The sequence below is a fragment of the Capricornis sumatraensis genome, chromosome 13, assembly GCF_032405125.1.
Source record: "Capricornis sumatraensis isolate serow.1 chromosome 13, serow.2, whole genome shotgun sequence".
Lineage (NCBI taxonomy): Eukaryota > Metazoa > Chordata > Mammalia > Artiodactyla > Bovidae > Capricornis > Capricornis sumatraensis.
Genome location: NC_091081.1, coordinates 75,263,533 through 75,278,250, shown reverse-complemented (window position 1 = coordinate 75,278,250; position 14,718 = coordinate 75,263,533). Strand labels below are relative to the sequence as shown.

Here is a 14,718-nt window from a genome sequence, read left to right as displayed (position 1 = left end):
TGTAATCTCAAATTACTCATTTAAACACCACTACCACCACCGTATGGGCACTTCATAGTCTTATGTTATCGTTAGCAATAGGCACTAATTTTAACCTCACTTTACTGATGAGACAGAGGATGTGTGCATGCTAAGTTGTTTCAGTTGTGTCTGACTCTTTGTGACCCCATGGACTGTAACCTGCTAAGATGCTGTGTCCATGGGATTCTCCAGGCAAGAATACTGGAGTAGGTTGCCATTTCCTCCTCCAGGGGATCTTCCTGATCCAGGGATCAAACCCACGTCTCTTATGTCTCCTGCAGTGGCAGGCAGATTTTTTTTACCACTAGTGCCACCTGGGAAGCCTGAATTCAGGATACTTAGGCACAAAGGATGTGCTCAAGGACACATCAGCGGTGGAGACAGAATTAAAACCAGGCCCGTGCTCCTCACCGCTTTGCTGCACTGTGTCCAGATCGGTTTTGCAAAGTGCCCTCTCTGTCCACCTGCACCAGAGACCCTTGGTGAGCAGGGGAAGCGGCCCAGTTCCCTCTGGTGATGCTCACACACTAAACACGCACCCAGGAGCCAGAGTGAGGCTCCTGGAGAGTGCTCCCTGTCGACTTCAACATTACCCACTTCTTCCCCACCTGGCCAAAAGTTCTCAACACGAAGGCAACCCAGATAAAGCCTCTGTCTCAGATCTCAGCTCTCTCACTCTTAAGGTTCTTTCTGCAGTGGCAGGATTCCCTATCCGCCACCCACTCTTTCCTCCTACGATGCTGACAGGTTCTTGCTACTCAAACTTGGGGGGACTGTAGACCAGTAGCATCGCTATCACCCAGGAGCTTGTGGGAAATTCAGTCTCTCAGGGCCCACCCTCGGCCAGCTGAATCAGAACCTGCAATTTCGGCTCATCTCCAGGAGATTCGTGTGCACATGACCATCCGAGTAGTGCTGGCTTAGTCAGTGTGGCCTAGGATGTCTCTCCCACCATTCCCCCTAGCCCTGGGACAGGGAGCTCGAGGGGAAGGGGCTGAGGAGGAGCGGTGAGGAAAGCCCTTTCAGCCTTGATAAAAGGCTGTTAGTTCTTCCTGGCGTGAGCTGCAGGTCAGGGAGGAAACCTGCGCACCTGTGGTCTCATAACCTCTGGGACTGTGTGAGTGAATGACAGGGGTCTACATGGCCAGATGTAAAACACCGTGATATAGTGGCCGGCTCCTGTCCTGCTGACTGCACAGGACTGCTCTTCAGTATATTATGGGCTAAACAGGCTTCTGAGCCACCAGTGATAGCCTGTCTCCAGGAAAATGTGCTCTGGGTTTCAAGCAATGAACTACAAACAATTTCTGGCACGCAACCTGCTCGTAGGTGGGGACTTCCCGTACTTTAAAGCTTCTGGTATCCGGATGGCTACTTATCCTCCTGAGGTTTCTGTTCCTAGCAAAGGGGTAACATTTTTCTCTGGTTACTACAGTGGCTTCTCCTAGGAGAACCCAGAAAGAAACCCACGCTTAATGTTTTAGCACTGAGACATCAAACACAAAGGACGCTGGTGAGAACGGTCCATATTTTTTTCAGTTGCCTGGGCTACAAAGTCATACCAGTTACTCCACAGCAGTTTTCCTACCTAATTGCATTCTGACATGAATATTTAAAGATGCCTTTATGATCTGTGTGGGGATATGGATTTGGAAAAAGGAACCAACGTTTTACAGTTTGGGATGGACATGTACACATTGCTATATTTAAAACGGATAACCAACAAGGACCTGGTGTATAGCACACGGAACTCCACTCAATGTTATAAGGCAGCCTGGATGGGAGGTGAGTTTGGGGGAAAATGGATACATATATGGGTTTCCCAGGTGGCTCAGTGGTATAGAATCCACTTGCTGATGCAGGAGTCATAGGAGATGCAGGTTCAATCCCTGGCTTGGGAAGATCCCTTGGAGAAAGAAATGGCAACCTGCTCCAGTATTGCTGCCTGGAGAATCCCATGGACAGAAGAGCCTGGTGGGCTACAGCAGTCCATGGGGTTGCAAAGAGTCAGACACGACTGCGTGACTGAACATGCATGCACACGTGGATACATGTATATGTGTGGCTGAGTCTTTTTGCTGTTCCCTTGAAACTATTGGAACACTGTTACTGCTACAACCAATTATAAAATTGGTTATACTCCAATTTTATAAAATAGAAAGTTGAAAACATTAAAAAAAGAAGAAGAAGAAGAAGCAATGAGCAGTCACAGTCAGCCACAGTGAATCTGCTCCACCTCTAATTTAATTCACTCTCTAGGTTGAAGGGATCCGGGTGAGGATCCCGACCCATACGTGATGGCTGCTGCTTCTAAGGCAGCAACGCTATTCACTCCAGGGCAGAATTCAGTATGAGGCAGATCAGATCTAAATCCACACGAGGTGAGAAAGCCCATGAAGAACCCCGAAGGCAATGCATCTGGGGCCAAAGTGACAACGGAATCTTCTATCATGGACAACACAATTGCACTGTCTGCTTGTTCACATGCTATTTTTACAGATGGGAAACTTCAACTCTCCACCATTCACGTTTAGCTGGTGCCAGACCAAGATCGACAAAGACAGTGTGATTTGTGTGCTTCCTGGAGCTGAACCGCCGGCTGCACTGAATCAGCGCACATGTCTTTAGGTCATTCTGATGCTGTCACAAGACTGGGAGCTTTTCAGAGTAGCCAAGATATTACATGCCAGGAAGTATAAAATGTCTTTCCTCTATTTTCAACTTATTTTACTCAAATGGGAGGAAAAATGAATTTTCAGAAGACTCCCGGGTTTCTTTCCAATGATGCAATAGTCACTTCCAAGAATCAAGAATCCAGTTTATTCGGGATGAACAATAGACAAGGAAGCGTGTGGAGCATGCAGAGCTGGGGTTACTCCCAGCCCTGGGGACAAAACCACCTCCAGTCCAGAGATTTTTAAAATAAAATTCCTGCTGAGGACTTCCCTGATGGTACAGTGGCTAAGAATCTGCCTGCCAGCTCAGGGGACATGGGTTCAATCCCCGATCCGGGAAGATCCCACCTGCTGTGGAACAGCTAAGCCCGTGCACTGCAACCCCTAAAGCCACCGTGATGAGAAGTCTGATCGCTGCAACGTCAAGTAGCCTCTGCTCGCCACAAGTAGAGAAAGCCCAGACACAGCATCCAAGACCCAGCACAGACAAAAAAAAAAAAAAAGACTACTAAAAAAAGTAAAAGTCCTGCTGAGCAAAGTCTGTTACCAAAGGATTGGAGTCCCCAGACAAGAGTCAGCACAGAAAGACAGGAAAGAATGTGGACAGCCCTTGGGAGTTGACCTCTGGCCCCATGCCTGGGGTCAGTGGTGATCTATGTTGACTTTATTTGTTTGCCCTCTAAGAAGGCCTCCTGCTTAAAATAACCAGGGGCCACTAAATTGTACTTACTTGTCACGCTGCATTAATGGATTCTTTTACAAAGGCTGAAAAACATGCGTTTTTGCCCTTCACGCCCCTAATTTTAGCCACAATGAATCTTCCAAATCTTTGATTTCGAGTTAAGTTTATTTGAGAGAAATGATGAGCTGTAGGAATAGCCTTTATGAAGGTTCATTAAAACCAGTGAAGAGAAAATATTCATATACTTAAAACTTGTCATTCAGAAGTAAATGTAGAACACTCTTAGATGAGTAGAAAAATTACCCAAAAATCTGTTTCATAAAATGATAGAATCATATATACCAACCACTTAGCCAAAATGTTATCATAGTTAATTTTGTTGCGCTTGTGAAATAATTTCTTTTCTGCCTTCTCCTTAAATCTACTACTTTTTCCTACTGGATAAGCCATCCAAGTTTATTTTAATTCAAAAAAAGAAATAAGCATTTTAATTCACACCTATTTTGTTCCTTCAGTTCATGACCCGAAATGGAATCCTTTCTATATCTTTCCTCCACCAAATTGATGACTGAACACACATATCATCTCATTTCAAAAATTTAAAAACAACAAAAATGACTGCAATGATTAATTACATGATGATATAATCTAAATAAAAATATTCTTTTTGATGAAACAATAAGTCAAAAATTTAAACTATTGAGTAAAAGTATCTTCTGAATTGTAAATACAATGTCTGACAATATTAGGCCTGTAAAAAATATATTTTAAAACAGATGAGTAACATGGAGGATGATTACAGAGTTACGTAACAAGCAGAAAGAAAACTTCTCGAGGGCTAGGCTTTTTCTTTGTTACTCCCCCCAGTGTCTTTGGATGTGAGGGGCAGAACTGTATATATCTCATGGTCATGTGGATAATTAGACAAGCTACTCTACGATGATACACGAGGAAAAATGGCCAGTATAAATATTGAGTTAAAGGAAAGAAGAGAGGTATTTCAAGTCATGGTAATGAAGAGGAATTCCACCTGCTTGACTTGGTGGCGATGGATGCTCTGGGATTGCTTTCTGGGTTAGGTAAGAACCTCCTGCACAGCCCGTGACTGCCAGGGATGTTCTGGGTGCTTGGCGCGTTTTCAGAGCGCATTTACCTCTCCTGGTGGCCAGTGAATGCCTGTTCCTACGCGAAAGGACAGTGAGGCTTCATTCAACCCACAGTCCTTTGCTGATCACTCACCATGGGGACACCAAGGTGACCAGGACCTGGTCCCTGCTTCCAGAGGAAGAGACGATTAAAGTGGATCATTTGGGTCAAGTCACTTTCTATTTCTTGGTAAAAAAAAAAAAACCCTCAAAACATATCTTTTCATTCTTTGCTTTTTATATAAAAAGAATGAACATAATAAACGCTTAACGTCTGACTTTCAAAGACAGAAGTCAAGTTCAATGGCTGTAAAGATGACCCTACTGTGCCCAGGTATTGGGCCAGTATTACAGAGCTCAGATGATTCCAACATATTTCAGTGGCCTTGAATAAAAGACTGAGCAAGCACAGTTATTTCTCTCTTCTTTTGTAAAGGAAACTATAATTCTTAGGGCTAAGAAGCCTGTTCCAAACTAACTTTTCCATTAGTTTAAAAAACCTTACTTTCAACAAAATACTTTCAAAAAGAAAGTACTTTCAATCAAGAAGTAAAAAATAATAAAAGTAAAAACCCAAGTCTTGCTCCCCTAATACTGCTTCCCAGAGGTGACCCATGTAAACAATTTCTTATGGAAACTCCCAGGTAATTTTCTATTCTTATATAAGCCATGTGATTATATTACATGTATGTATATAGTTAAATACAGGACTTGGATAATTCCACATGTACAATTCTGAAATCTGATTCTCAGGAAGATGAAAACTTAGAAGAGGTAACTAGGGTAATTCTAAACAAAGGAATGTGGCTAGAGAGAGGAGACTCGAGAGTGGTTGCCAACACACTCTAAATTTGACCCTTGAATCATGTGGGCGTTAGAGGCACGGATGTTCAGAAAGGTTCAAAATCCACGGATCATTTGTAGTTGGCCCTCAGTATCCACCGTTCCTCCCTATCCTCGGATTCAACCAATGCAGATCTTGGATTGTGTAGTACTGTCATATTTAACTGAAAAACAGAATCTGTGTAGAAGTGGACCCGCCCTGTTTAGCCCCTGTTGTTCAAGGATCAACTGCATAATGTAAAGTCAATGGGCCCTGCCTTTCGGAAAATGAGGGATTAGGGAGAGTGCTTTAGAAGAAAGAGAAAATAAATATGAAGCAGAAGGGTCTGACCGACCGAATGTCAACAAAGGAAATGAAGAAATTGGGCAGCTTTCATGCATAAGCTAAAGAACTCAAATACTACAGCTTTTTAAGTTCAAAGACCACTCTGCACTTGAGATGTCTCCCCCTGCCCCCTCCCCCCGACATACACTAAAGAATTTATTTTCGTTTTTTGGCTTTGATTTGAAGTATGGAACCCTTAATCAGTTTTCAATTGTGGTTGCCAGGAAAGCTCCATGCTGGCTTGCTCAGTAAGACACTGTCCTTCCTGTCCCCGTGCCTGGAAGACCAGAGGTGGCAGTGGAATGTGCCACCTGCGGGCTTCTCTATTGTCCTGGGTTTATCCCCAGGCTTCCTGCATGGGCAGCTCTGGGCCACAAAGCCATACCGTGTGACATCCAGGACAAGAAAGAATGTCATCTTCATGGACTGGCTCTTTATATGTTAATTATACGTTTCTCAGGTAAGAAAAAAGGGTTCATTAGATTTCCTCCTAATTTTCCTGGCTCTATAAGCAATTTTAAAACAGGCCCCTTTCCGTCAATCCTACTAATGACAATCAGCTCTGGCACTAGACCCATTAACTGAGACCTAAGTGAGAAGACTCTTGATAGAACCTTGGACAGCAAGGAGATCAAACCAGTCCATCCTAAAGGAAACCAACCCTGAATATTCATTGTAAGGACTGTTGCTGAAACTGAAGCTCCAATACTTTGGCCACTTGATGCGAAGAGCTGACCCACTGGAAAAGACCCTGATGCTGGGAAAGACTGAAGGTGGGAGAAGGGGGCGACAGAGGATGAGGTGGTTGGATGGCATCACTGACTCAATGGACACGAGTCTGAGTAAACTCCGGGAGAGAGCTGAGGACAGAGGAGCCCTGGTGGGCTACAGTCCGCAGGGTCACGAAGAGTCGGAAGTGACTTAGTTGACTACACAACAACAACAGTGTACCAAGCAAACAAGGGCCTTTGATGGCAAATATTAAGAGAGAAACCTTCAGAAGTGTGATGAAAAACTAAAAACAGGTATGATTTTAAAATGAGTTCAGTCTTCATGAAAATTAAAAGAGGATTTCTCTCTCTGTGCAAGCCAAAGAAAACGACGTGAACGAGTTCAATTCTTCCCACACTGCTCCTCTCTGCTGGAAATTTTGCAGTATATTCATTTACCAGCCCTCCGATGGGCAGGTGGCAGGCCAGGAGAACCTCCGACAGCTTTGACAAAACAAATCAATTTAATAACGTTTCACTGTTTGGGAACTCACTATTAAGTAATCAAATTCTGGTTTCTGAGAACCTCAGCTTCTGAAAACGAACTGTGCTGTTCTGGACATCTGTTTTATCCCAAGGTCCTACTGGCAATTAAATTATTCTGGAACTCTTGTAAGAAGGGAGAAGATAAAGGAGAAGAAAAGAGGAGGAGGGGGAAGGCATGGGGGATCACGAAACCTTCCTTTACTGAGTTGAGCTGGTCTTTTCTTCAAGGAGCTTGGTATTGAAGACATAGCTGCCCACATAATTTCCCTTTTCTTTTCAACTCCCTTCCCCTTGACCCTGGCAAAGCTCCTCCCCAGAGATAATAAGCTGCTGCACCAGGAAAACATAGTAAGATGGGGGCAAACTGTATCCATTATTTTAAGCAAAGGAGTTGTCTTCTCTACTGTTTACCAACTGGACACTTGGCTGGCCGAGGCTTGACCAGGAAACTGAATTAGGAAACAATTCATGACCACCTTGCCGTCTAATTTGGTTTTTGTTGCTGTTCAGTCACTAAGTCGTGTCTGACCTCATGGACTGCAGCACGCCAGGCTTCACTGTCCATCACTATCTCCTGGAGTCTCCTGGAGTTTGCTCAAACTCATGTCCATTGTGTTGGTGGTGCCATCCAACCATTTCATCCTCTGCTGCCCTCTTCTCCTTTTCCCTTCAATCTTTCCCAGCATCAAGGTTTTTTCTAATGAGTCATCTCTTCGAATCAGGTGGCCAAAGGCTTCAGTTTCAGCAACAGTCCTTCCAATGACTATTCAGGGTTGGTTTCCTTTAGGATTGACTGATTTGAGCTCCGTGCTGTCCAAGGAACTACCTAGTTTAACCATTTTAAATACTAGAGGCCTACATTGTTCTGCTACCTTTATTTTTTTTCCCCTTTAGGTGGTTCAGACCAGATATCAGCAGAACACTCTTTTCCATCCTGCTACCTGTTCTCTTCCCACCTCCACATTTTATCTCGCAAATATAGAGCTATTGTTACTTCTGGTCAGATCAGGATTTATTAGGACAATGTAAATATTACTCATAGGAGAGCCACCATACATATTCTGATTACATTTTCATTCTTGTACAACCCCTGTTCCTCCTAAAGTAAATCAGTGTATCTTTATTAGGTTAGCTTTCTATAGACCTATCATTCATGCACTAATGCACTCTGACAGCCTTGATCATCCCTTCACATTGCCGATGTATGAGGTTAGTTTTCCTTACAGCCATTCTGCTGGAGCCCTTCCTCCTGTAGACCTACTAAACTGCTGATGGTGGGATCTCCCTTTGCCATGATCCTGGAGATTCCTTTCTATTGCTTCCATTTCCATTTGCTATGCCACATTGTGGACATGGGTTTTCCAGGTGGTGTTAGGGGTAAAGAACCCACCTGTCAATGCAGGAGATGTGAGATGTGGGTTCAATCCCCGGGTTGGGAAGATTCCCCTGGAGAAGGAAATGGCAACCCACTCCAGTATTCTTGCCTGGAGAATCCCATGGACAGGGGAGCCTGGTGGGCTACAGTCCATGGGGTCGCAAAGAGTCAGACACGACTTAACAACTAAACAACAATAGCTGTGGATATACCTCACTCACAATACTGGGTGACTCCCAGTAGCTGCCTCTCCCTGAGGGCAGGTGAGACTTGTGACTTACTTCTAACCAGAAGCACACAGCAAAGGTGAGAGGGTTCTTCTATCTCAGCAGACTCAACTTTACCCCATGCTGGCTTTTGATAAACTATCATGTTGTTGTTTAGTGGGTAAGTTATGTCCAAGTGAGACTCCACGGACTGTACCCCACCAGGCTTCTCTGTCCATTCTCTCTGCAAAAATATTGGAGTGGGTTGCCATTTCCTTCTCCAGGGGATCTTCCTGACCCAGGGATTGAACCCGAGTCTCCTGCATTACAGGCTGATTCTTTATCACTGAGCCACCAGGGAAGCCCATGGTATGAGGGGGCATAAAAGGCCAGATGGTAAAAACCATAGGTAGCCACTGAGACTGAAGTGTTGCCTCCAGGTGACAGCCAGCAAGAGGCTGAGCCCTCAGTCCTATAATTGCAAGGAACTGAAATCTGCTAACCACCCTGCAAGCTTGGAAGAGAATCCCTAGCCTCACATGAGACCACAGCCCTTACTCTAGCCTGAAGCAGGCAACTTAGCTAAGTTGGGTTTGGACTCATGGTTAGCTGTGAGATAACAAACATCTGTTGTTTTAAAAGGGCTAAATTTGTGGTAAGTTGTTATGTAGCATAGAAAATTAAAATTACATTTATCTTTCTGTTTTAAAATTTTTTCCTCATGTTTCTGTACTTTGAGCAATTTTATTTTAAAAAACAGATTGCATTATTTAGCAGTGTGGTATACAATAAACTGCACATGTTCAAGTGTAAAATTCATTGTAAGAGTACACAAAACAAAGACTTTCCAGGTGGTGTAGTGGTAAAGAATTTGCCTGCCATAGCAGGAGACTTAAAGAGACCTGGGTTCAATCCCTGAGTCAGGAAGATCCCCTGGAGGAGATATGGCAGCCCATTCCAGTATTCTTGCCTGGAGCATCCCATGGACAGAAGAGTCTGGTAGGCTACAGTCTATGAAGTCTCAAAGAGTCAGACACGACTGAAGCGACTTAGCATGTACACAAAACAAACTGCTGTGAATATTCATGTACAGGCCTTTATATGGATATATATTTCATTTCTCTTGAGTAAGGAATGGAATGACTTGATCATATGGTTGGTGCATATTTAGCCTTTAAAGACAGGACCTTGTTTTGTAAAGGTGTTGTACTATTACATTCCCACCAGGACTGTATGAGAGTTCCAACTGTTTTCACATCCTCACTAATACTTGGCATGGTCAGTCTTTTTAATTTCAGGTATTCTAAGAGCTATGTAGTTTATCCCATTATGGTCTTAATTTGCATTTCTCTAATGACTAATGATGATAAGCATATTTTCATGTATTTATTATCCATATACAGGTCCTCATGAGATAGACAAACTGCAAATGTTTTCTCCTCCTCTGTGGCTTATTTAATTTCCAAATATTTGGGGCTTTTCCCTATGTCTTTCATTGTTGATCTCTAATTTAATTCCACAGTGGTTAAGGAAGATATTTTTATATGATCTGAATCTTTCAACATTTACTGAGAATTAATTTGTGGCCCAGAATATGCTCTATTTGGCAAATATTCTGTTTGCATTTGAAATGGATGTGTATTCTAATGTTGTTAAGTAGTGTGTTTAATCCAGTTAGGTAGATTAAGCTGGATTAAAGTGCTGTTCAAGTCTTCCATTATCCTTATTACATTTCTGTCTATTTGTTCTGAGAGGTGTTTTAAAATCCCTTACTATATTTTTGGCTTTGTCTATTTTTCCTTGTAGTTTTCTTTCATTTACGTTCAAGGTTATTAGATGTATAAACATGTAAGATTGTTATCTCCTGTTGACGAAATGGCCCCTTTACAAATATGAAATAACCCTCTTTTTCTCTATATTATTTGCTCTAGGTCTATTTAGACACCAATCCAGCTTTCTTTTGATTGGTATTAGCATTTTCCTGGCCTGTTTTCTTTAACCTACTAATGTCTTTAAAGTGGATTTCTTGATGGCAGCATACAGCTGGATCTTGAATTTTTAGCCAATCTGATAGTCTCTGTCTTTCAATTTGCATATTTAGACCATTTGCATTTAATGTGATTACTGATATGGCTGGGTTTAAATCTACTATCTTTTGCTATTGCTATTCTTTTCCTCTCTGTTTTATCTATTCTTTGTTCTTTTTCTTCTCTTTTTCATCTTTCTTTGGATAGAGTATTTTTAATGATTTAATTGTTGCTTTATTAACTATAACTCCTGGTGTTATTTTAGTGGTGTCCTCAGTTTTTATGATACACATTTAACTTTTTAGTCTACCTTCAAGTGATGTTATACTCCCTCACATAAAGTGTAAGAATCTAAAAAAAAAAAAAGTATAGGGCCATTTCTTTCCTTTTGAACTTTGAGCTATTGCTGTAATATATTTTGTTTCCATGTATGGTATAAACCCGTCACTGTATTTCTATTATTTTTGTCCATAGTTGTTTATCTTTCAAAGAGTCTTCAAAAGTTTACCCCTGTAGGTACTATTTCATGGTGCTCTTCATTCCTTTGAGTAGATCCAGGTTTCTGCCTGGTATAATTTTCATTCTGCAGAAGGACTTCTTTTATAATTTCTTACACTTCAGGTTTGGCTAATGATAAATTCTTTCAGCTTTTAATTGTCTAAAAGATTCCTTATTCCATCTTAGCTTTTGAAAGACATTTTTAAGTTGCTAGAGAATGCTAAGTTTAAGATTCTCTTTCAGTACTTTAGAGATGTTGCCTCACTGTCTTCCAGTTTGCATTGTTTCTGATAAGAAATCAGCTGTCAGTTTATCTTTGTTCCTCTGAATGCATTATCTTTTATCCTTTATGACTTTCTCTTTCTCTTTATCATTGGTTTTAGGCAATTTGATTAAGATGTGCCTTGCCCTAACTTTATTCACATTTCTTGTACCTGGGATCTCCTGAAGTTTCATGACTTTGTGGGCTTACAAGTTTCTATAAAATTAGAAAAAAGATCTGCCCATTATGTCTTAAAATACTTGCAATCCTCTCCTCAGTCTCCTACGGATTCTAGCTCAATGACTGTTCTTTTCATTCATTTTTTTCCAGCCATTTCCTGGTTCATTTTAGATAGTTTCTATTGTTATGACTTCAAGTTAGCTAATCTTTTTTTCTTTATTTTCTTCCCTCTAGTTTCTTGAACATTAAGAAAAAAACCTGTCATAACTGTTTTAATGTGCCCATCTCGTAATTCTATCATCTATGTCATTTAAGTGTTAATTTTGGTTGATTTGTTTCACTATAGGTTGTATTTTCCCACTTGTTTACATGCCTGCTAATTCTGAATTGAATGTCAGACATTTTTCTGTGTACTGTATTTTTTTGTATTTATAAATATTTTTATACTTTGCCCTGGGATATAGTTTAGTTACTTGGAAACAACTTGATTTTGGAGCTTTTTTTTTTTTCTTTTAAAAACTTTGTTGGGTAGGGTCAGAACTGTGTTTAGTCTAGGATTAATTTTTCCCTTATTACTGAAGTAAGACCACCTGGCCCTGTGTGACAGCTAAGCACTGTTCCCTACAGGGATCCCTCTCCATACATGGCAGTCTAGAGACTTTTTCTAGGCTGAATGGTAGAGCAGGGCAACTGGAGGGCTCACTTTGTTTCCTGTTTCTCAGAGAACAATGTCCTTTATTGCCTGATGTCCAATGTCTTTTGCATTCCAGTCCCCTATAATGAAAAGGACATCTTTTTTTTTAGGTGTTAGTTCTAGGTCTTGTAGGTCTTCTATAGAAGGTCTTGTAGAACCATTCAACTTCAGCTTCTTGAGCATTACTGGTTGGGGCATAGACTTGTATTACTGTGATATTGAATGCTTTGCCTTGGAAATAAATGGAGATCATTCTGTCGTTTGTGAGAGTATACCCAAGAACTACATTTTGGACTCTTTTGTTGACTATGAGGGCTACTCCATTTCTTCTAAGGGAGTCTTGCTCACGTAGTAGATATAATGGTCATCTGAGTTAAATTCACCCACCCCAGTCCATTTTTCCTAAAAGGTCAATGTTTATTCTTGCCATCTCCTATTTGACCATTTCCAATATACCTTGATTCATGGACTTAACATTCCAGGTTCCTATGCAATACTGTTCTTTACGGCATTGGACTTTACTTGCATCACCAGTCACATCCACAACTGGGCGTTGTTTTTGCTTTGGCTCCATCTCTTCACTCTTTCTGGAGTTATTTCTCCACTCTTCTCAAGTAGCATATCGGGCACCTACCAACCTGAGGAGTTCATCTTTCAGTGCCATATCTTTCTGCCTTTTCAGTAGGAAGTCAAGAGATACCTGGAGTAACAGGAAAATTTGGCCTAGGAGTACAAATGAAGCAGGGAAAAGGCTAACAGAGTTTTGCCAAGAGAATGCACTGGTTATAGCAAACACCCTCTTCCAACAACACAAGGGAAGGCTCTACCCATGGACATCACCAGATGGTCAACACCGAAATCAGACTGATTATATTCTTTGCAGCCAAAGATGGAGAAGCTCTATACAGTCAGCAAAAACAAGACCAGGAGTGATTGTGGCTCAGATTATGAACTCCTTACTGCCAAATTCAGACTTCAAATGAAGAAAGTAGGAAAAACTAGATCTTTCAGGTATGACCTAAATCAAATCAATTACGATCATACAGTGGAAGTGACAAATAGATTCAAGGGATTAGATCTGCTAGGGTACCTGAAGAATTATGGACGGAGGGTCATGACAATGTACAGGAGGCAGGGATCAAGATCATCTCCCCAAAAAGAAATCCTAAAAGACATAATGGCTGTCTCAGGAGGCCTTACAAATAGCTGAGAAAAGAAGAGAAGCAAAAGGCAAAAGAGAAAAGGAAAGATTATATCAGTCTGAATGCAGAGTTCCAAAGATAGCGAGGAGAGATAAGAAAGCCTTCCTAAGTGATCAATGCACAGAAATAGAAGAAAACAATAGAATGGGAAAGACTAGAGATCTCTTCAAGAAAATTAGATACACCAAGGGAATATTTCATGCGAAGATGGGCACAATAAAGGACAGAAATGGTATGGACCTAATAGAAGCAGAAGATATTATGAAGAGGTGGAAAGAATACACAGAAGAACTATACAAAAAAAGATCTTCACGAACCAGATAACCACGATGGTGTGATCACTCACCTAGAGCCAGATATTGTGGAATGTGAAGTCAAGTGGGCCTTAGGAAGCATCACTATGAACAAAGCTAGTGGAGGTGATGGAATTCCAGTTGAGCTATTTCAAATCCTGAAAGATGATGCTGTGAAAGTGCTGCACTTAATATGCCAGCAAAGTTGGAAAACTCAGCAGTGGCCACAGGACTGGAAAAGCTGTTTTCATTCCAATCCCAAAGAAAGGCAATGCCAAAGAATGTTCAAACTACCGCACAATTGCATTCATCTTACACACTAGCAAAGTAATGCTCAAAATTCTCCAAGCCAGGCTTAAATAGTACGTGAACCATGAACTTCCAGATGTTCAAGCTGGATTTAGAAAAAGCAGAGGAACCAGGGATCAAATTGCCAATGTCCATTGAATCACAGAAAAGAGCTAGAGAATTTCAGAAAAACACCTATTTCTGCTTTATTGACTATGCCAAAGCCTTTGACTGTGTGGATCACGATAAACTGTAGAAAATTCCTCAAGAGATGGGAATACCAGATCACCTCACCTGCCTACTGAGAAATCTGTATGCAGGTCAAGAAGCAACAGTTAGAACTGGACATGGAACAACAGACTGCTTCCTAACTGGGAAAGGATTACGTCAAAGCTGTATATTGTCCTTCTGCTTATTTAACTTCTATGGAGGAGGAGAAGGGGACGAGAGAGGATAAGATGGTTGGATGGCACCACGGACTCGATGGACATGAGTTTGAGCAAGCTCTGGGAGTTGGTGATGAACAGGGAGCCTAGTGTGCTGTAGTCCATGGGGTCGCAAAGAGTTGGACATGACTGAGCAACTGAACTGACTATCCAATGTCTTGAGTGATTTTTTCCCATATACTTTGTGCAGTTTCCTTGACTGTTTAAAATAGGAGGGTAAATCTGGTCCCTATTACACCATCTTCAGTAGACTGCCACTTACAAAGAATGCTATATACCACTGGATAAGATATAATCACG

At 41.6% G+C, this 14,718-nt stretch overlaps 1 protein-coding gene across 2 annotated transcripts in view; it reads right to left on the bottom strand.

The window, feature by feature from the left end:
• Positions 1-14,718, bottom strand: part of MTHFD1L (methylenetetrahydrofolate dehydrogenase (NADP+ dependent) 1 like) — a 174,299-nt gene that overhangs the window by 9,780 nt on the left and 149,801 nt on the right. The gene's annotated exons all lie outside the window — the stretch shown is intronic.